The sequence below is a fragment of the Molothrus ater genome, chromosome Z (assembly GCF_012460135.2).
Source record: "Molothrus ater isolate BHLD 08-10-18 breed brown headed cowbird chromosome Z, BPBGC_Mater_1.1, whole genome shotgun sequence".
In the NCBI taxonomy this organism is placed as follows: domain Eukaryota; kingdom Metazoa; phylum Chordata; class Aves; order Passeriformes; family Icteridae; genus Molothrus; species Molothrus ater.
Genome location: NC_050511.2, coordinates 55,875,508 through 55,899,849, shown reverse-complemented (window position 1 = coordinate 55,899,849; position 24,342 = coordinate 55,875,508). Strand labels below are relative to the sequence as shown.

At 36.1% G+C, this 24,342-nt stretch overlaps 1 protein-coding gene across 6 annotated transcripts in view; it reads left to right on the top strand.

Annotated features, from left to right (window-relative positions):
* The window catches only part of PRR16 (proline rich 16), a 143,680-nt gene extending 121,122 nt beyond the window's left edge, over positions 1–22,558 (top strand). For 4 of the 6 annotated variants that reach the window (XR_004982106.2, XR_004982103.2, XR_004982107.1 and 1 more), the window contains one exon: positions 19,586–22,558. The gene's annotated coding sequence lies outside the window, so the exon portion shown is untranslated. Of the gene's footprint in view, positions 1–6,993; positions 7,168–19,585 lie in introns of all 6 variants that reach the window. The other 2 variants (XR_008508977.1, XR_008508976.1) reach the window with 1 other exon arrangement.
* Positions 22,559–24,342: the final 1,784 nt, after the last annotated feature.

Here is a 24,342-nt window from a genome sequence, read left to right as displayed (position 1 = left end):
AGGGTTAAAATCCAGTCACAGGAGGGAAAGAAACATTGCTTTTCTCACTACTAGAAGGATATTTTGACATTTAAAATCTACTTTCATCTCTGAGGTCTCTCCCTTTCCTTTCTCTTCTATGCACATTCTCTGGATGGATTAAAGAAACAAAAAAAGGGCAAGCTCTTCAAGTGGATTTGATCTGGTCGGTTTTTACTATGAAAATCTGTGTTCACAGAGAAATTATTTACAGGAATGTTTGTTTCTGAATCCCAGCCAACTGTGAATGTCAGCAAGGCAAAGTGGCTCAGCCCTGCAAATGTCTTTTGCCTATCTACAAAGCCCAAAACACATTAGGTTGTAAACTGCAGCCTTCATTGAGTAAAGGCATCTCTGGTATTCAGTAGTCACTAAAAATTGACATTTAAAGGTAGTAAGTTACAATTTTCTACTTGTGGTTTTTTTCTGGGCATCTGTGTTACCAGGTTTATTTGTGGCATGTGACATAGGGCTAGGTGAACTTCAAATGAGCCTTCTAAGATAAATTAGTGGATTTGTACCACATCACTATCTGAAATTATAATAACTATTGGCAAACTTCAGATATGTCTAGGAACAAAACCAAAGTTATTATTTCCTATTTTGTTTTGCCCTATTTCACTTCGACAGCTGTGTTCTTGCTGTTCAATTTTACTGGATTGCTTTTCTTGAGTATTTGGAATAGTCTAGTTGAAGTTGCTTTGCATGGAATATGCATAATAGAGATCATACTTTCAGTTGGCTGATGATACTTACCAATAAACGCAAAATAAAATCCTGATAAATATGGCATTTTCTGTGTATTATCTTGTGTCTTAGGAATTTTATTTTGGTATGCATAATGTTTTTTCTTTAGAAATATTCACCCATGAGAACTCTTGTTCTAAATTGTTTTGATTGGTTTACACCTATATTTTTACATGTGCAATCAGATTAAATTCTGTCCTATTTGCAACCTTTATCATGAAAATCAAAATACAGTTTGGCCCAAGCAGGCTTTTTCTCCATCTTCTGTTTTGTTTTGGTTTCCCAGCAGTTACAATTTCCCCCACTTCACAAAAGGCAGCTTTGTTTTGTGCTTTTGATTGTGCAAGCTTTTCACTTTGCTGTGGAGGGCATTCTGGTTTTTTCTCTGATAGTAATATTACAGACTACAGTTCTAATATAATGCATATGATTTAATAGTAATAGTTCTATTTTGATCACCTCACTGTGTATTTGTCTTTGCTTCTTTGCTGTCCTGGCTCACTGGAACACTGAGATTTGGGGAAGATGTTCATCAGAGAACAACAGTTGATGTCACAGCAAAATGAGGGTATATAAAGTTTACAGATTATAACAATCCAGTTTGCTCCCAGAAGGTCATCCAAGCAGACATGATAAATTGGTACCACTGGGGCTGGTTCTGCAGCTCATATCTCTGGTGAATGCTCTTAAAATCAAAAGGATATCTGAGATTTCTCTCTACAGGCAAGTGTTGACAAGTTCAACATGGCAAGTTCAAAAGAGAATTTTGCCATAAGTGCTTTTTATTAAAAATCACTGTGAAAATAGTGGTGGAACATCTTCATAGCTATGGTATTTGACTCTTTGAGGCACAGAAACCTCTCAGACTGTACTCAGATCCTGAACAAGAAGCTTGTCTTCCAGTTTCCTTCAGAAAGAGTTGTAGGGTACATTTTTTGCATTTCTGAGATATGGGAGATTGTTGGAAAATAATTTAGCATTTTTCTCATTTCAGGATCACCAATAAGAATGAGAAAAGTACCCAGGTTTTCTTTCTCTTGGGAACCACATGGGTCAGATAGAAAGCAGTATGAGTAGTTTGGGGTGTTAATGATGATGAATTTAAGAACAAGTCTGGTTACAGGAGGAAATTAATTCTGGAGCAGAAATGAACTTCAGACAGTACACATTTCTGAGTTCTTATGGAGATGTTTGTTGGAGGAGAAAGTTTTAGAATTTCAATTACTGAGAAAATAGTTTAAAATGGAGTATTCATTTTCAGCTGAGGGCTAGTTAAAAATGGCATGTTATCTGTCCTCTGTGTGTCTCTAATGAAGACAGAAATGTGTGGTTTGTAAGCCAGAACATCTTTCAGAGTTCATGGTCTATTATGTCATGAGCTCTATAAAAAGCAGGCATTTGGGATAAGTACAAACCAATTTCAGCCCTGTGGTCATGATCAGAATTGGATAATAATGCTTAAATAAATAAAATTATTTAAGAAAATACCTGATATAAAAATGTGAATGGTTAAGGTCAAACATGAAGAAAACCACTTTTTTTTTTTTTTTTTTGCAGTTTCTATACTGATAGTCAGACATGATAACATTTAAAGATGACTACAGATATGTTAGTATGATCATGTATTTTTTCAGATAGTACAAATCTTGTGTGATCTACAAATTCTTACACTTATACATGTCAGTTGCACCTTCAGATTGTTGAAATTTGTATTTTACAGACATTTCATCAGTAAAAAAGCTTAGTGTCTAGACAGAAATAAGATTACCAGAAAGTTTGAAGATGACTAGTGGATTTTTTGGCACTCAATCAGGTGAACAGCTTAAGCAAATATAATAATTTTACTAATTGTTTTGAAGGGTCTTACATTATCTTCATATTACCTTTAAAATGCACCAGTGTAACAGTTAGCTGTGAATTGAACAGGTTTTGTTGAAATTAGGTATGGGTTAAAGAAAATATACCTCCTAATAGTTACTGTGAAATGTTACAATTAATCCCTGTTGGTTAGATGAAGCTATAGAATGTAAGTTTAAAACATTGAAATTTTAAGTAGTATAAGCATTTCCTAACTAAACCCTGGGTTATGAGAGCACCTTTTTCAATCTTTTGCAGCTATTTGCATTTAGATATCCTATAAATAAATTACTAAATACATTATTTAGAAAGTTCTGGCCTGCTATGTGATTTCTGCCATGGGTACAAAATGAGATAGCTTTATGAGTTTGAAATACACCCTAAAGTAGTTAATGATGTAAAGACATTAAAATCTCATCTTACTTTTTATGTTCAACCTAGGCTTCCTTGCTAAACCTTCTTAAAATTAATGAATAACTCTCCTGTGCATTGGGATTTGGGTATCACTGTTTTATGTATTTTCTGTAATAATTAATGCTGTGACATCTGACAGCAGGGCCAAATTGCATTGTTACTGTTAATTAACCTTGGATTTTAGAAAAGAAACAAGGAAAAAAACCGCTAAGACTTGGAAATACAATTTCAAAGTACTTTTATAAGTGCATTTGTTTTAAGTGTGAAATATGTCTATAAATTTCATATTCTATAGGAATGTTTCTTGGACATAGCAATATCGCTTTTTCTTTCTATTATTTAAATTGAAGCTGGGCATGTAATTTATCAAGTAGGAAAACAAACTATTTAACTAATTTTCTTCTACAAATCTATTTTTGCTTAGAGGTTGAACTGAGCCATGAGAAACTCTATAAATTCATTGTATTCTAATGCTTGTGCTTTAGAAAACCATAGTATTTTCAGCAACTCTAGTAGATGTTACACGATTAAATAAAAGATGTTTCTTAGTGCAAATCAGCTGACCCTATACTGGGTCAACGTTGGCTGAGGAATTCATCAGGAACTGCAGAAAGAAGCTAGATGAGAGCCTCAATGATTTTTCCAAAGATCCGTGAGAATTCCTAACAGAGAGGAAGCTATGACAGAAATAGAGGTGAATTTTTGGCTGTGTAACCAGTGAATGTTTTAACTTTGTAAGTCATTAGTGATGTAAACTTGTGGGAAGGAGGTACATGCATGTGATGGGTAGGGAGCATGCTCTCCTCGTTGAAGCTTTGTCAGAACAGCCAACAGGCTTTGAGCAGTGCAAGAGCAAAGGGCTGGGCAGCCATGCAGAAAGCACAATTAGTATGGATGAGAAATTGAAGAGGTGACTGCTAGCAACTCAGATGTCTCACAAAATAAAAAGAAAAATTGCCATTTGTTGAGAGAAATTTAGTCTACTTTTAGCATTACCTAAATTTACATAAGTTTGTGTAACTGGAACAATGCATTCTGAGGTTGTCACCTCCTTCACGTGTGACAAGTTCCTATGTATTATATGTCAATGAAGAGAAAAATACCTAAGTTTAGATTAAGAATTAGAATGTTGGGACCATAAATGCCTATGGAAGTATTAAAGTCCAGAGAGATTAGATGGATAGGCCCATTTGTACATGAATGTTTTACAACAGTGTCACTCTTTAGAAAAAAGTCAGAAATATTGGAGTGTCTTCTAGTCTTTCAAAGTAATAATGTATCCATAGCAGTAAGGATCAACATGTTGAGAGGGTTTCAAGACTATGAATATACATTTCCATGGAGAGGACATTTGCATTTTTTTCATGAAGCAAATTCCACTTTCATTAAGTAATGTCTTGATAGAAGTATTCCAGAAAATACCAGAAGAAATTAAATGACAATACTCATTTTCAATTCTGTGATGGAATGTGATTTTCCCAAGTAAAAGTGTGTACCACATTGAATTGCTGCACCTCGTGTAAGCCTGCCTGCCCTCAGAGGGTTGGAGACTTGCCAGGCTGGTGGGATACAGGGAAATGCTGGGGCAGGAACAGCAATCTCTTGTGTCTGCACCCCGTGGTGGCAGCGTAGACACACTCTGGGGAGCCTGCAAAGAGGCAGTACAAGTCATCCCTGCCATGGGGCTGTGTCTGCAGCTCTTGTAGATTGTTACTTCCTGGTGCAGATCTGTCACCTGTGTCCAGGCTGTTCCGTCAGCCCAGGTGCACAGCTTATGTGGGTGAGGAGGTGTCCACCTATTCTGAGGCTTCCCCACAGTGAAGAGAGTAGAACAACCCAAAGATAGGTGCAGTGTTCCTTTCATGCACCTTCTTTTTTAAAGGCTTGTTTGAAAGGTGGAAATCAGTCTGCACTGGATCACATGGAGCATAAATGATTCAGCACAAAACAGTTAATACAAATTTTATTTCCATATCTTCCATCAAAACCCATCAATTTATCACTAGTAAGGTATGACAGAAGGAATGAAATTAAAAAATCTATTGTAAAAGCATTAAATCAAACTATGATTATTTTAGCTGATGTTTTAAAATTAGTTCCTTAAGTACCCAGGCATTTTTGTATGTACTGAAAGGTACCCAGTATATTTATGAATAAGTGCAATTTCTGGGTGTAAGACACGTTTTAAATTCACTAAGCCTATGTCACCTTAGGGTACATTTAAACATAGATTTTTTAATTGCTGGAAAATTATATGAGAAATTAAAATTCTATTAATCATCGTTATTGCGCAGGTTTCTATTGGAATCAACAATCGGAATTATATTTTTATAAATACAGAAAACGTAAATAACCTCCTTGGATTTTCCTTCTAATTCCATCTCAGTTAACAGGCCTTTATTTAAAAATCCTATTAAACAAAGGGAGTTTATCTGTATAATCCTGTGATTTTCTGAGAGAAAACTTCCTGGTAATTTCTTAAACCAGATCAGGAGCATATTGATCCTTCTGCAAAAGCCTTTATCTTACTTTTTCCTGATTGCTTATTTTTAAAGGGAAAAAACTTATCTGAGATACCATGATCCAACTTAGTTTTTGTAGTGCCATTATTAGCTGCAATAAAAATAAAATTATTTGTAATTGCTTCTATACATAGATTTATAAATTAATTTCTATCTCAATAGCAGAAGACTTGTTTTTCAATTAAAGCTTCTAAAGCACAATATGGATTTTAGCTACTTCTGATGCATCCTTATCAGTTAGTACAGCGTTCAGCTAACTCTTAAACAATTTGCAGTTTTTGAACTTTCTTATTTATGGGAGCTATTTTTGGGGTAAAGGAAGGAGAATAATACATGGAAAGAATTATTCACCTCTAATCTCTGCTGTAGAAAATCCTTGCATACCATGTAATCCCCTTTTCTAACTAGTGTATAATTTGACTTCAGCCCACGGCAAAATAACAGGTTCACTGTTTTGGTTGCTCTCTGTAGCTCTACGGTGACATTTCTCTTGAAATTAGTAACATGAGAAATATAGTTAATACGCTACTGGTCTCAGAGTCGAAGTCATCAAAAAGAAAAAGAGAAGTGGCAGTTTTAGTTTTCCAATATTTTCACCACCTGAGGTGGCATTGTTTCAAGTAATGCAAGCCAGCAGGGCCAAAGGGTTTGTTTTTATCCATCTTCTTAATTATAACTCTAAGGAAAGACAGTGGATTTTGACTCGTAGTGAGAGTAAACATGAACTGTGTATTTGTATGGCCAAAATGAAAAACCAAAATCTGTCATTCCTTTCAGCATTTAGATATTCTATCTGACACAAATCCAATTGTTTTTCATTCACTCATAAATAAAGCATGGGACAGATGTGCTAGGTTTACAAATTGCTGGAGAAGGAGATGGTGTTTATAGGCTGCCTTTCTTTTGCCCTCTGTTGCTAGAGATAAGAGAAATCCAAATTGACTTGCTTCCTCCGCCTGAGGCATTTTAAACTCACAGCTCCCTGTGTCTGAAGCATGCTCTGTGTTTCTGTATGTAGCAGTATGGTTTCAGCTGCTCATGGCTGCTCTGAGATTTTGGTAGAGGAAGGTGCTGCTGCTAAAGAGAGAGTACTGAGATGATCATTGGATTTTGGAAAAGCAATACAAGTATCATGCTGAAAGGACAGAGTATCCATTTTTTCATCTGCTGTATCCTATGCCTGAGGGATAGGGTGAATTTCTCTTTTGCAGCCTCCACAAACACACCCTCTTCAGTATGTCCAGCAGTTATGTAAGCACTTCCAAGGGCATCACCCCTAAAGCCTCCCCATTAGCCACAGTTTCCCATTAGATCTCCTTCAGACCCTGAGCTGCTGCTTCCAAATGTGATCACCAGCTAGGTCATGCTTTGTGCCAGCTCTTCTTCTTTCTCAACAGCCAGTGAAAACCTCAGCAAATTCTGTCTTCCTTCTCAGGTCCTACACCAGAAGCTGACTTCTCACAAGCTACAGAGGAGGTGAAGTGTTCTGGCTCTTTAACTTCTCTCCCCCCAGTCCTTTGAGTAAAGCCACATTCTCTTGTGGATGAGTGGAGTTACCTGACACTCATTGCAGCAACAAAGGCAGCTGAGCCAACCATTCTCTCCTGGAGTAAGTTTAGACATTCCTTAAAATAGCCTAAAATTTGGTTCTCAAAGTAAAATAATTTTGGTTGTCCTGAGACTTTTAATAGAAAATTTCAGAAGGCTGTAGCTAGCAATTTACTGTTCAGCACACATTCTATGTTGGTGGGAGGAGTGGTAAGGCTTCACTCAAAATGGAGTCTGGTGGTGTTGTGGAAAAAGACTTTTCAGAAATGAGCTGTCAGCTTGTCATTTGTACATTATAATTTTTGCAGGTTTTACGGTACATGAAAATTTGTTACATCATCACTGAGCTTTCAGCTGATTGCTGACTTACAGTTGAGGTTAGTGTAGTGATTTATATGTTCACATGCTAAGAATTTCCTATATTTCTTCCTGTTCTTCTGTTTCCTTGTTTTCTTTTTGGAGAATTACTATGGCACAGATAAAACAGTTTACAGAAGTAAATTTAGCATCTTTACTTTCAGTGATGCCTTACAAATTGATGCCTTTTTTATTATATAGGGAATGTATTTTGAAAATGCAGTATTTCTTTGCAGGCAGTAACTATGTTGTTCCAATTATTGATACAGGTGATTCAGGTTATTATCCAGGACATATTTGTGGCTACAAAATACAAGAATTGGACATAAAAGCAGCTGTTCCAGTTTTCATCTCTAAAAAATTATTGTATTGCCCTTACTTAGATGTTCTTTCAGACATTAAGAGTTAAGAGGCTCTTAGATAACTTTAAAGGGAAATGATAGCGAGGAATAATATATTTTTCAATATTAATCATGAAGAAAGTTTCATCAGGCCAAAGCTACACCTTCTCTCCTTGAATTTGCAGGGGAAACATGAAGCCATTTTATTTTTCATTACTATTCTAACTAGCTAAGAATTTCCAGTAAATACTTCCCCTCTCCATTGTGCTGTCCAAAACGCAATTATTTGCACACTTCCATGCATACACAACGTGCACACGTGGACACACAAAAACTAACAAAAAAACCAAAAAACCAAAACCCACCACGAAAACAAAACAGAGTGCATTGTGACTGGAACAGGGGGAATTATCCAAATGATAGATTCAGGAGTCTTTCCTTCCCCTTTTGCTCCTGTCACATGGTCTGTAACACCTATAACAATGTTATGTCACACCTACATAATCAAGTTCTGGAAGCTCATTTCTAGGATTGCTCAAAATAAATTAAAAGGCATAATTCTGAATGCCTAAGAAGAATGTAAATACTGATGTTTCTGATAAACTGCTATTTCATCCTTTTTAAAGTCAGTTTCATATGTTTTGTTCTGTTTGAGTGGTGGGTAAGAAAGCTAATAAGTAGATTTTAAGAGAGGCTGCAGAGGGCCATCTCTTTTTTTATATACAGGTATTTGCAAGAGCTGTTGAACCAAAAGTTGACCCCTGAAAAGGAAATTTTGTATTGAATCATTGTAGATTTGCAAAAGTTATAAATTCCTGTATTTATTTTTATAATCCTGTAAGCACGTACATTCTAGTAGAGTAATCAAAAAGTAGAGCTCTTTCCAAGGTTAACGTTCCTGGAAAATACATAGTGTTTTCCATAAGGAGACTTCCAAATATCTTCAATGTAAATGTCGTGCCAGGTTGATCTCTTTCATGCATATTTGCTGCTGAAAGTACAATGCATATTACCAAATAATATCCTGATATTATTTTCACCTTCCAAACTAAAAATATATTCAGTCTCCTTTGTGGTTTATATTCCATTTCTTCCTTATACCATGATTTCCTTGGGAGCTCAAGAAAGTAACTGGTTAAGTCTTGGTAAATGAATGCATAGAAGCCTTAGTATTTTTATTTCACAGTGCAGAAAGGCTCAAGAATTAATGCAACCCTTACTATTCTGCCTGCTAGAAAAGGACTGTGAATGGGTGGGTGGGAAGTCTTCCAACAGGCTGTTAAAGCATGTAATAAACTCTCTTCGTTGGCCTCAGGACCTCTACTGGATTTAGAGATTTCTGCCCAGGATTCAGTTGTGAGCTACTCAGTAATTTCTAGTAGCTAAAACTTCCTAGAAACAAAGACAGAACATCCCAGTGTCCAGCAACCTCACAGAAACTCATTTTACAGAAAAGAATTGAATTTGAGTATTTTGACTAACCAGAATAATAATGAATAGTAATAATAATGAATCATTGTGTGCCTTTAGTCACATTGGCATGTTTAGGGAGAACAGGGTAATGTAATTTCAGTAATCTCCATATATCTACTGTCAGTGAAATGAATACTTTTTTCTTGTGTGGCAAAATATTTGTGCCAAATCATAAAGGAAAAAAATAAATCCTGTAAAGCACATGGTAATGAACAGTGAGTGGTTAGCTAGAATCACAAATTATTTCATCCCTCAACAGGTAAATTGCAGAAAAAATGCATCAGAGAATTTATGGATTTTTTTCTGATGTCTTTTAAGTCCTTTTGGCTTGCAAAGTAGGCTTAATCCTACAAGGCTGATGGATTGCTTGAGTAATTTGAAATAGATGAAAGATCTGTAAATGTCAAAAAAAAGAAGCAGAAATATTGATAGTTACATTGTGTCCTACATGTCTCTTTTCACCCATATAGTTTTTTTTTTTGAAAAATAAGGAGGTGGAGGGCTGCCAGCTCACTTATCATCTATCCTTCCTAGCTTCAGGCTGAATAAGAAAAGGTTACACCTGTCAACTGGAAGATGTACTCTGGGGAGAATGATTTTCAAACCCTTTACAGGTCACTTTAAGACATGTAATTATGCAAAAACCTCTAAACTCTAAATATTGAAACATAAAAATTTTTAAATAATAGCAGAGGCAAGTCTTTTAAAGCATTTTACTATTCTGTGTGAACTTCCAGTTGTAATGATTTTAATGTCACTTTCCCTGACTGATAAAAGGTTTTTTCCTTTGTCAAGTAGATTATGCTGTACACCAAAGTAATTTATTTTTATTCATTGAGTGTAGGTTCACAGGCATTTTTATTATCATACTGTTTTCTGTTGTATAATCAGCTCCAAACTGACTGTTTGAAAAGTATGCCACAGGATATCTGAATTTTTACAGAAAAATTATCGACTTACACAGGGTACAGGGTGCTGGTATATTTTCTTACATATCAGACCTTCCATGCTTTTACTTTCTGCCATGAACTGGAAGGCAGAGATGGCAAGGTCCTCAGATTTATTAAAGAGGTATTAGGTGCAGCACTGATACGGAACTTCCCAGCACTAGATACTGGATGTGACATACTTTGGCAGTAATTCCAAACGCAAACCTCCTTCATCTTTGATATTTTTTGTTTTAATATTTACTTATTCTGATATTGCCCACGTAGACAAACTTTGTAACTGACTTCCCAAGTGTTTCAGTAGCTATATTTCACTAATCATTAAAAATAAAATGTTGCATCTCTTTTTTTACTAATCTTTGTTCTACCTCTAGTTGACACAGATGTGCATTCAAACTAATTAAGGAAATTTGCTTTGACTCAGCATGAAAAGGCAGGCAAAAATAAAAGCATATGAAAATAGTATCCAATATTACGTAATTCTTTTATTAAAAGAAATGCAGTAAGAATGAATGGGTGGGTTCCCTGGACCATGGGAGATTCCCTTGGAGGATCTCAGATACACAGCCTTAATTTGGGAAAACATCAGCAGGCCTCAGGTTTAGTTAGATGTTCATCTGCATCCCTCCATACTCAGGGAAGGATGCTGAAGAAACAAGTTGTTCACCACTGGCATTGCAGGGTTTATTTGTTTCACAAGTGTAGCCAAACCCCAACAAGCATCAAAATTCTTTTTGAGTGTTTAGGCTTGTAGGTTGAATATTTCAGATTATTCACTTCTGAAAATAAACAGAAATCTGTAGAGCCTGAAAAGGACAGAGTGAAATAAAATGCTAGCTTGTAGCATGTTGATTAAAATTACTGCTTGGATCTCAAAAAAAATCTGCAACCAAACCAGAAATGCAGCCAAATTTTCTTTTACAGAGTGACGTGCCTCATATGCAAGACTGGCTTTATGGTTTGATTGTTGTCTACTGAGCACATGGTATAAATTATTTCATAACCCCTTATGAAGCAATGCTCAAGTACTTTTCTTTTTAAATTAAGTTATAGCTAAACAGTTGATATCTCCTGTTGAAGAACCACCCCAGACATTAAAGTATTTGTCAGTTCACAGTAATTTCCATATTATGATTAGGATGTATCTCCTAGGGATGGAACTAAGCTGAAGTTTGAGTACTTCTGCATAGAGACACCCACCCAATGTAATTCTCACATAGGTTGCTGCTCTTGCCACAACTGTAGTGGTCACTTCAGCTTATGGATGTGACCTTGCAAACTACAGTCTAACTGGCTGCAGTCTTTGGGTATTGTCCAAGATTTGTCCAGCATCTAGCCCAAAGGAGTAGAAGAAAAAGTGAATTAATATGTCTGTATGTACATTATATGTATACACATACATAAGACACATGAATAATGCATAAATGTACATATAAATGCTTATATTTACATATTGACATATATATTCTATTGCAACAATTGATAAGCAAGCATTTATGTATAATTAGACTTGCTTTTTAAGCAAATCTACATCAGAAGCCTGTCTGCCAATAAATATTGGGACAAGCTATAGCTTCTTAATTTGAAATGAAATGCATAGCTCAAATATTATACTCTAGTACCAAGAAAAAGCTGTTTTCATCTTCTTGATAATTTCTTGCTTGTTTATGGTAGTTAAGTACAAGATGATTTTTTGAGAAAATAATTTTCTGGGATCTGGTAAGCGTGTATCTGAGAGACAAAATGAATCAAAACCACCCTCACAGAAGCATTTGTGAGTACTTTTCTCATGAAAGATGTATCATAACATATCCAAAAAGTCATAAGAAAATAAATAAGCTTCCCAGGACTGTGTTCACACTTGGTATAACCAATTCTATCTTAAAATATACATTATGATACCACCAAAACAGTTTTCTAACACCTAACGAACCAAAAAGGCAAATGAAAATAAACTCATGTAACGAAAAATTACCCAATGAAAATGTTTCTAAAATTTGAAATAGTAAACAGAAATGTACTGTCACTGCCAAAAGTATGTCTGAGGAATTCTAAAAATCTAATTTATACTTTCTGTTCATCCTGTACATACTACTCTACTTAAAATTTATGTGTTCTTCTTTTAAAAGGCGACATGCTTCTGACCAGTGAACAAGACTGCCAGGTTTTCCCAGGATACATCATTAGGTCTTTTTCCAGTGCCTTTCTTTTCCCTATTAGCATTTTTTTGGTTGGAGTTTTGTCATATTTTACATTCATCCTAGCAACCCGTAGTGTAAGTTACTGACTTCTGTAATGTCAAGATACCTGGTACCTCTCACCTTGTAACTTTGGCTGCTTAGATATCAGCTATATTGGAAACTAATGGAATCCACAAAAAATACCTCAAAAACAAAACAAAAAAAAACCACCAAAAAACCAAAGAAAAGGCTTGATTGCATGTTGTAAGTCCTACAATATTACTTCTCACAAATCTAAACTGTTTGATACTTGACTGGGACAAGCACTGCATATATGTGGCCAGTAGTAACAAGCAGTAACAAGCAGGAGATTTTATGAGTTTCATATATTGATAAGCATATTGCCTCTTGACATTGATTGAGTGCTTCTCACTATAAAAAATTACATTAGCTCTCGGAGTTAATATTCTGGTAGTCTTCATTTTGTTGTGCAAGCAGACAAAGATAGTAAATATCTATGAATACACTACTTAAACAGTTGGAGTTCAGTTGGGTAACTGTATTTAGTAAATACTCTCATCATATACATTCTGACACAATGTATGGTTTTCTATTCAGGATTATATTTATAGAACTTTGAATAGGGAAAGCTCTGGAGATAGCAAAACTGGCATGACAAAGAACTTTATAATCTCATTAAGGAAGTGTTGCTAGGAGTGGCTAGTGAGATCACAAGAATACCATTGTAGAAGTTATTACACACTGTCAATGCATAAATTAATGTAGTGTGTAAAGAAGAAAAGGGAAATGTGTACATTTCATTTGTAATGTGTAAATATTTTCACTTTTCATGCCATTTTCAATCTCTTCCTAAGCTTGGAAAGATAACCTTCCAATAAGCAACTGGGATTTCTTATTTGCTCATTGACAAATAAATTATTTATAGATTAAAACAGCAGGATGGGAAATCACACATAAATATGTTTTCTGAAGCTTCTGGTGAAAAAAGTAGGAATAATTACAAAAAAAGTTTGGTGGTGGTTTGTTAGCATCCTTTGTTGTTTAGATTTAGGAGGTTTAGTTTTTACAGAAAAAGATGTCTCAACAGGTATCCTGATGAGGATTTCTTAGACAGTAGAAACTAGCAAAAATTTCCAAAATTTTAGGGAAGTGTTCCCTTTGCTTTTAGTAATTTTTCAAATGAGGGATTTAGCATAGTAATTAATCCTACCTAAACGAGTAAAAAGCTTAAGATAAAATAAATAAAATAGTCTATGTCTGAATCTAAATATTTCTGTATCTTTCAGGAATAAGTAAGTAATTTATACAACAGACAACTGTGCTGGTTTTGCATTGGAGCCACCCACAAAAGTGATTTTTTCTGAGAAGAGCTGCTGAGAGCTTTCTCTGTGCCTAGCAAAACCAATTGCTGGCTAGCTTTTTAACATAGGTTTTGAATTGGCTATGTTAATAACCAATTAAAAACTAGATCCACCTCTGTGAGATTTGCATTTTAAAATTAACAAACCCCAGGAATGGTCTCTTTTCCTCCAGGCCTGGAAACAGCTAATGACACTGGCTTGGCCTCCCCAGTGTTGGCAGGGTCGGGCTGGGTGGGCTCTGCCACAGGGCTGTGAGAGACAACTGCTCACTTTGAAAATATAAAAAGGTTTTTCAAACCTTAACAAAAATACAACAAAAGAACGGCATAAGGAAAAAGCTGCAGCACTGGGAACTGCCCCATGTGCATGCCACGTGGCTGGTTCATCTCCTAGATGGATGCTCTTCAAGATGGATGCTCAGTCTTTTATACCCCTGGTGGTTGCATCAGCCAGCCCTGGCCCCTCCCAAAGTCTGTCAGTCAGCTCTTCTTTGCCATTTATCAGCAGAAACTCCTTCCTTGTAACTTGATCGTAGGTCAGGTGTTGCCATGTTGCACCCCCTCAGCAACAAGCTTGTCCATCCCCAACTGTCCCATGCAAGGGACACACATGCACGCCTTATTTTTACCTGCCCTAGACCACCCTGGCTGTCTGATGGTAACAATACAGGGGAGAAAAGGGAACTATGGGGAGAACATAGTACATCTAAACTACAATAACATAACTATACATCACTAAAGCATTTCTTAATATTCTCACAATAGTTAAAAAATAACAATAGTTATCTTTTAATTGTGAGAGCCAATCATCTCATTATCCATCTATAACAGGACTGAGCCCTTTCCATGGAGCCCAGTGGGCCCTGTCCTGGCCAGGCTGGGCCCCAGCAGCTGCCAGGCAGAGAGAGGGGAGGCTGTGGGCCCTGGCTGAGGCAGGGCTGGGCCATGGCTGGTAACATCGTGTCACCAGGTCCCCTTTCCCAGCGAGGTCCTGCGGCTGAGGCCAGAGGCGGCCCTGCAGCCTGCACAGAGAGCAGCCCTGTGGCTGGAATTGAACGCAGCAAAAACCAAAGCCAGCCACAGACTTTGATCATGGTCTTTGACTGACCCTGACACAGCCCCCGCCCCCGGTGCAGGCTGAAATACATCACTGTAAGTGCTCCGGCCCAGCCCGGCAGGGATCACACGATGACCCGCAGACCTGGGCGAGATTTAACTCTTTCACTGCACAGATAGATGAAACTTGCAAAGCATTGACCCTTTCTTGAGTGAAAGAAAGGAAAGATAGTAAAGACACGTAGAAGGCCACATTAGACACTGAAGTCAGTAAAGAAGAAGTCAAATTTCAGATGGGAAGGAGAATGAGGAGATGCCTTTAGTTTTGAGCTGAAAACCTTTCGTAAAGCTATGGAGAAGAATATAATTAATACATCAGACTCATTTTCCCTGTAACTCATTGAAAAGTATGGGGGATGAAGTGTTCAAATTATAGCAAAGGCATCTATGCTAAAACAAGCAGATATTGAAATAGCTGTGATCCCATGAGAAGTTTGAACCGAGAGAGAGAGAAGAGTTTGAACTGAGAGAAAGAAGACTCTTTGCCCCCAGGGAAAGAAGAAGACCACTGTTCCCAGAGATGAAGATGATCTTAGAGATAGATAAAGTGAATCTTTGCTCTTGAACAGCTCATCCTTAAAATAGTACACCATAAGCTGACATGGCCCATAAATGGGCCCCCCAGCTGTGGGAAGGTTGTGAAAAGATGGGAGGGACTTCACAATTGCAGATTCCTGGGCAGCTGCTATTCGTGGAGTTTAAAAGCCATGAACCAACTGTTTTCTTGTGGAGAAGTCTCCATGAAATGACAAGAGGGACTTGTCTCCCTTAGTGAATTGAAGAAAGATATTCTAGAGATGATAAAATGACTGAATTGTTTCTGTACACTGGTAGTGGGAAAGAAAATAGGGGGAGGAGAAGTTTTCTGACGGTTTTATTCTGATTCTTACTATTCTTTTAGTTCTGCTAATAAACTTTTCTTTATACCCTTTTAAAGTTTTGAGCCTGCTTTTCCTTCCTCCTAATCCTATGTCACAGCAGGAAATTAGTAAGTATATTCTAGTGGGTGCACTGGCTAAATGCCAGTGACTAGATACACCAATTCATTGGTGTAGATACAATACACCAATTCATTGGTGACTAGACCCACCAATGAATTGGTGTGTTGGGCAGGAAATCTCAAATGGGCCAACTAAAACCACTACAACAACTTAACAGATGCCATTAGTATTTAAACAATGCCTAGAAGATATCTGCACTCTGTTTAGGAAGATTTATTACTATATGATTTTTTGTGATTTTTTTTCAAAACGTAAGGACTTTTGTTGTACTCCTAAATATGTGAGTAGAACTAATAATGGGGCATGTGCTCTGACTTGCAGTGTACTTAAGACAGGTAATAACATATGTCCAAATTATCCTGTGTGGGCTAAATTAGCGCAAATAACAAAGCTTTTTTTTCGGCTGGTCTTTCAGGTGCTTCTACCAGACTTAAAATGATCCAGAAATTACATGGCTTAGTAAGAATCAAATAAATCTCCCTTTCTCAATTGAACATGAAGTACATTTCATAGTTGTTTTCTCCTTTTTTCTTGATAAAGGGCACGAGGCCCAGTATAGAAACCATCACTAAAAGTATTCCTTTCTGTGATTATTGACATCCTCACTGCACATACCACTTCAAAGTTGGTGATGTCTTCTCTATAATTTTCTTGATGTCTTCCAATCATGTCACTGGATTTATTGGTCTTTATTTAAAGACTTTATTTAAAGACCAATAAATGCAGTGGTTTCTCTGCATCTGAGAATGGGGCAGCCGTTTCATGGGTCTGAGGCTGAAAGGAGGCTTCCCTTAGTAGCCTTGTCCCTTAACATTTTCCATCCACAGGATTCTGCATAGCAATTTGTCTGGAGTCAATATGGTCATGGCCATGATGAGGAGGAGGATTCCTTGTAGATGGGACTAGACTCTCTCTCAGTTTTTTAAGACTCTAACAAACAGAACAAAGCCGAAGGACGTAGATGGTTTTCAGGTAATACATGCAGCAAAGTAAAATTTATTTTTTAGTACAGAAGAGTGGTCATCTGGTTTTGAAATGGGGAGAAGAGCAACATTGGTTTCTTTGATTCTCTAGCTTTTGGGACTTAATAATGATGCTGTAGAAGGAAGAGAATGACACGGTGATGCTGCCCAAGTACTGAAAAGGAGAAGGGACGTGAGTGAATGAAATGGTTTCCTGTAAATTGTCTGAGCCCTAGCTCTCTAATAATGACTTTAATAGGGTCAGAGTTTTATTATGAGTTTATTGATAAGGCATGCTGTAACAAAATTATTTTGTAATGGTGAATTAAATATACATATCTGAATGTACAGCCTTGCTATCAAAAACAGTACAGATTATAGGATTAAAAGCTAGACAGTTCAGGATAGGAGCCTGTAATTGGTAGGCAGGTGGTTTTTTTTTAGTGAGTGGCCTTTTTGCTCTTGCTGCTCACTTCTTCATGTGTACAATAATGGTTTGCAAATACAGATTTTTGGGGAGGTAGCAAGAGGAACAGCTGGTTTTTTGATGCAGGCATTGGTACCTAATGAATTTTCTGCTGAGTAAGTTTAACCATAATTTTTAGTTTAAACATGTTCTTTATTAATATGGAAAGGTGCAAAATATTTTCATAGTTTTTCCTTTTTAGCACAGTTAGTATAAAGAAAAAAAGGCAGTCTTTTCTTCCTTGGTAGAATGTTGATGAAATGAGGGTGAATGTCACATGGTTGTATGGAATGAATTGAATTGTGTGGGTTGACAACTCTATGACAGAAATGATGGAGAAATTCAAGTATACTTGGTAAACCACTTCCTGGTTTTGTAAGCATCATCCTAGGTTTGGTTGGGATAAAGTTAATTTTCTTCTTAGTAGTGTTTTGGATTTAGAATCAGCTTCCTCTGCTTTGCCAGTGAGGAAGCGCGTAAGAAACCATGAGGGAGCAAAATCAGGAGAGGCGGCCCAAACTGGCTAAAGGCACATTCCATACCATAAACTCATGTCCAATAAACTGGGGGAGTTGGGTGGGAGCTGATCATACAGTTTGAGGACAGGCTGGATATCAGTCAGCAGCTGGTGAGCTATATTGAATTGTCTATCCCTTTTCTTTCTTGAGGTTTATTTATCTCTTTTTTTTTTTAAGTGTCACTTTTGTTACAGTTGGTTTTGTTATCATTATTATTACAATATTTTAATTTTATTTGGGCTTATCAATTTTTTCCTCAGTTCTCCCCAGCCCACTGTGTGGTAGGGAGTGATTGAGCAACGACATATTTCTTAATTGCCGACTGGGATTAAACTATAACAGCATCATATTGTCTATTTTTATGAATTAGTACTCGGAGGAAAAGATCATATTGCTCTTTGTGTCTACTGTGCTTAGCATTATATTTTACTGTATTCAGAATTGAAGTTGTTTTCTGACAACAAATACTATTTGCATTATCTCTTTGTGAGTATTATTGTCATTATTTTAAATGTATGTTAGTTGTACCATATTAGTCTTGTTCCTGAGAATTAAGCTGCATTTAAGGATAATATTGTCTTTTTTGGTGATTCTAATGAGATAATAACATACAGGAATCATTAGCCCAAATGTAATTGAAGCCTGAAACTGTGACAGCTGAGAAAGTGTTGTGTGTTTTTAGTGATATGAAGGCTGACTTCAGTTTAAAAGTAAGCTGCTAACAGATGTTTAGAAGACTCTTCTTTTTCATTAACAATGTGAGTCAAACCCTGAATACTTGACTAGGAAAACAACTTCCTGCTAAGCTAGTGGTATCTCAAATCTACCATGTTTGCTAGGCTAATGGGCCACTGTAACAATTCTGAGTGTTAAATAAATTTCACTAAATATTTTATCTTTTCATTTAGTGCTGGGGGAAAAACCAAAAAGAATTTACATTACACTAAATTCAGATTCCTTCTTTTTTTTGTCTGACAGTAAAATTCTGTCCTACCTCATGAAAATCTTTATCAATTTAAGTGGTTCAAGTAAGAAATATGAGGAAATGTGAATGAGGGAGCTAGATTCACAAAGCTAATGGCAAAGAAGTGATCTTCCTCCTCACTGAAGTTTGTACCTTCAGGTGTAAGTCACCAAAAGTGCATGAGGAAGTTGTTATTCTTTTTCTCAGGAGGTGTGAATTTAACCTAAATTAGTGTCCTAGCTACCAACAAGTAAGTATTTCTAAGGTGTCTTTTTTGGATACTGCTGCTTTATCTTCCCTAATAAATAAAGCTAGGAAAACTCAGTAAGTCAGTGAACCTCAGCATTAGATTGCAGCATTATTAGTGTTTTATAAAAATTAAAACAGTTTCACAAAAATTAATATAAAAGACCCAAATCACAATTATATATAATATTTTAGTGACTAGAAAATTTACTTGTCAGATGGGGAGCTTCTGCTGAGTTAATTTTCTATTTAATTTATGAAGAAGTATTAGAGTCCAGATTTCACAAGGGATGTAAATAATGTGATTTCAAAGACACCATTAAAGTCAAATCTATTTACCCCAGAAAAAAAAGGCTTATATATATAATAAAGTGCAACTATAAAAGATCATTTCAAAATACCATTATTTTTTGAACTCCTGCTTACATGAAAACTGAAATGATAATTAAAAATTATATTTTGTTTATTAACTTGTCTTCTTAAAGTTAGATTTTTTTATAACTTTGCCCTTCTTTTCTTTTTAACAGCACCTTCAGGCTTGAAGGAATATCTATATTGGAGGCACATCAATTAATTTGCATATCAGATTCATCATTGTGACTTCTTGCAGGCCAGATTTGAGAAGTAACCAGGAAACCTGACTCTTAGTGGAGAATGGAAGAACCCTTGAAGTCAGAGCACAACTGAGCACTAGTGTAATCTGCATTGAATCATCTTTCTCAGATCTGACAGCTACAAGCTGAGTCCTGGCAACAGCCACAGCCTTAAATTCGATTCAGTGGGAAAGAAGGATAAGAGAACTCAATGTTTTGCCCCGTTGCAGAAACTGCTGTCTCCAAGCCTGACACCTGAGTTCTGTGCTGTGCAACCAGAGTACCAAACAAGGAGTTTTTTATGGGTACAGCCAGCATCAACAAATATTTCAATATGTAGCCAAAAGGAAAAAGGAAGCACTTATTAATTTCAGAAAATGGATACATTTATTGTAACAGATAAATGTTACTGTCTGTGGGGAAGAAGACCTCTGTCGTCCCTTGTATATATTCAAAGCCATACAGGAACAGGGCATAAGTGAAGTTAAGTCACTTAAAAGGATGCTGTCTCCTGTCCTCCACCCAACTTTGAGGAAGTTCCACTCTTAGAGATTGCATCTCGATGCACTTCTGTTATTTGTACTGTCACTTCCATTCAGGGTAATGATGTATGCCACCATTTGCACAGATGGCCCCAGGAGATTTTTGACCACAACAAGCTATACTTTGCCAGGGCTCCAAATGGAATTAAAAAGTTAGAACTGAAGAAAGACATTTATGCTCTCTTTCACTATGGGGATCTCTTCACAGAAAGGATTATGGTCCTTTCTTAGGATGAAATAAATACATGCATATACATACATATATACATATGTATATATATGAAAAAGCAGCAACATGATAAGGTGTATTTAAAAAGGGGATATAAGCTTTTATAATAGCATCCATTTTTTTTATCATATTAGCAGCCGAGAAATTTAATCTATTGAATTATACATCAAAAAATGTTCCTGTTGAACATTGACATTTAGTCCCAGTTACTGCTAAAGAAGTCATTTGTAATATGTACTTGACATAAAATTTTTCTAGCCATTTGTCTATACTTCATGGAGAAATCTAACAGACAAGCAACATTTTCAGTTTATTTTTCTAAATAAATGTGTGTTGTTTGTATTATTTGCAGTCACTCATTTTGGCTGGTTTTCATTATCTCCAAAAGTGATTTAAAGACAGAACCAAAACACAGGGATTGTTTGTTCTTGTTAAGCTGTAATGATTTGCTGAATGAAAGCTTTAATATAAATACTGTAATTTGTAAAATGATGAAGTATATTTATATAGGCAAATATGTATGGAAAACAAAAGGAGGTATTTTAACTCTTAATTTCAGAACATAGTTTATTTTAATATCCACAGGAAGAAATTAAATATATAATGGGATAGGGTTTTTATTATCAATGAGTTTTACTAAGTGAAAATTTGGATGTTTAAGAATGAAATGAATGTAGTCAAATAATGGTGGTTTCCCAAATTATACAAAGACCTTTTGCCAGCTGTCTCATTTTACTCAAAAACTGATTTAATCATCTGGGGGGTTGGGTTTTTCTGGGGGGTGTGTGTGCTAAGGTTTTTGTTTGGTGTTTTGTTTGTTTTGGCATACTGATAGGACCATGAATTTGATACTATTTGCTCATAATTTGAAAAGCTACAGAATAGAAGATTGTTTCTTAGAACAGTCTACAGTTTGCAGTTAAGAACAGTCATTGTTATCAAACTAATGCAGTGTTTTGTTGTAGAGTTACTGAACATTTTAATGCAACAGCTGTTTTGAATATTTTTTTCCTTTTTTTTTCTTATTCCATTAGCCTATGTGAAATTCAAAGAGAAAAGTAATGCATTTGGTTCCCAGTTCACTTAAATAATTTGTCTTAAGTCCATTTATATGTATCTGATTTTTAAAGCTGAATAGCTTTTTTTTCAGTTCATTGCTTTATGAAAGCATTTATATGCTCACTAACAGAAAAAATACCTTTCAACAACAGAAATAATTTTAAAAAAATCTGTGGGTTAACTTTGTGAAGGGCAGATGTCTTAAAAATGTGTTGCTCTGCTCTAATGTGCTAACAAGTGTTATGCGTGTATGTTTGTGTGTGCGTGTGCACGCATGGCACCCTTACCTGCTCATGAATGAAATGCCAGCTCTGCTGAAGTAAGTGCCACAAGTCCTGTTACTGCAAAAGATGCTCATGTTACTGTATTGTTTGGCGAAAGACCTGACCTCTGTCTTTGCTTGTGACTCTGAAGCCATAAACAGCTTTTGAAGTTTGTCAGGAAATCAGAAAATTAAGTAAGTTTATGTTAGGCTCCCTCATTTGGCAAAAATTGGGATAATCTTATGATTTGACTATTTTTATGAAAGTTAGTGGTCAATTTCCTTTGGTGCAATGGATAAATGAAACCTTTGTATTTGTTAAAGAATGATGTCTGTGTTTTGTTCACACACAATTCAGCTTTTGGCTTATAGTGTTCTTACTGTAATGTCATTCCTGTGTCATTAGAATAAGTTATTTGGACACACAACTGGCATGGGCTTGGTTTTCCTCCTTTTTTGGATAATCAGTATTTTAAAATTGGAGAGCTTCTTCTTTGAGACAAGTATTCAGTTGTTTAAGAAGGGAACAACATTATTGAAACAATAAGAAAATTTCAGAATAATAATTTGAACACTTCCATCATTGCCTAATAATAACACTTGAAAAAGCTCTTATTTTTGTGAACAAAATGCATTCATCTGTATTTGAAAATAGCCCAATAAAAATCCAGTGGAATAATTTGTTACTACTTGCAAATACTTTTCTGCTGTGCTGAGTTCTAGATCAGATTGTGTGTAAAATTTTTATTGCACAAAACCCACCTAAAACAATGCTCAGTTTTCTTCAGAAAAAATACATGAGATATGAAAAATAATGACTTTGTCCCAAGAGTGGTTTTATGTAATTTGTGCAATGCAGAAATGATGAACAGATACCAACATGTAGGCCTAATTTAAGTGACAAATGTAATTGGAAGATAACACTGCAAACCACAGGTCTCATTAATCACATGCTGTTATTTGCACCTCTGCTTAACTGGGACTTCATGCTGGAAAGTAAATTTCAGTGTATGTGCACACTCATACAGTGTTATATATCATGTCTTATTTTACTAGCAGTGTCACTGGGAGAAATTCAGATTGCTTGATTTTCATAGATTTAAATTAAATCCTTAGATAAGTATTCAATATTGGATATAAATTGAGATAATGTCTGTATATTGTGCAGATACTCCCATCAGATAGCATTTCAACACAATTTCAGAAATTGCTGGCAAATAATTATCACTGAAATTTCATAGTTTAAAACCAAAGGAGGTAATTACATTATCTATTGAACACCAAAAAAATTGTGGTATTTCTGTTATGTTCATCCAAGCATATTGACAAGACCAGCAGAACTTTTTCACCTATGACTTCTCAGCAACTCTTGGGTCCCTTTGTGGGTTTATGTGTCATGCATATAAGAAAGGCCTACAGAAACAGTTCTGGAGTAATAGCGCATTGTTTCATTAGCTGGCATCTGAAAAGCCACATGGAGCAGCCAATAGGCTTGAAAGGATGAGGTGTGCAAAACAAAATGCTGACAGTTCTAGACTTGTCTACAAGACAGAATTTCATCACTTGAAATACTTAAAAGACAAGGATCACCATCATTCATGAGAAAAATTGGGATATGTTAAAATAGCTCTTTTGCAGAGTGGAAGACAAAGATTATGAAAACCTGGTGATCACCAGGGTGATATAAAAGTGTCCCTCTCCTGACAGACCTGCCTCAAGTGTCACATGTTGAGAATATCCCCAAGGGACAGGTGTTTTTTTTTTACCCCTCTGATCAGTGATGTGCTGGGTACATAGCAAGGCAGTGATGTTGTTAATAAAAGCTGACCACAAGATAGTGGTAAGCTATTGTCTAAGGAGGGGTGGAGGAAGGACAGCCACCACTCTACCCGGGAGCTTCCTGCTAGGGAGGAGGCTGTTACTGAGACTGGATCTTGGAAGGAATCTTAGAGGACTACTGAGACTAAATCGATGATTTTCATGGACTGGACTGTTGAAGATGCCATGAGAAGGGAAACAAATGGATGTTGTTCAAAATACTTCTCTCTCTAGATTCAATATCCTTGCAGATCTGCAAGGAAGCCATGAAATGTCCCCACAGTTGGGCTGAACTTCAGAAAAGACAATTATAAACAAGGACTCCTGTTCGGGAGAATCTGGAAGGATTAGGGTAAAGTCATGGCAGATGGCATAAAGACTATTTAGGTATTTTTGAAGGAAGAGAGTAAGTACATTCTGCTTAGCTAGAAAGGCTTGAGAAAGGGTAAAAGGGAAACCACACAGCCAATCAGCAGGCTATCAGAGGCTACTGAGGGCAAGATGTCCTTCAGATAGTTGAAGATTTTTAAAGAAAGTGTAAGGACTAAATGTAAGACTAAATAAAAATTTAAAAAGAAAAAAAACCCCAAACAACAAACCCAGAGAAACATTAATCAAATAAATTCCAAGATACTTAAGAGATTTCTCAATTAAAATAATTGGAAGAAACTAGAATTAAGAAATTTGCTTTCTACAGCAGAGCAGAGGGAAGTCTGGGAGACCATCTATAATGCTGAAAGGTAATCAAGGAAAACAGAAGCACTTACAAGAAGCTTTAGGA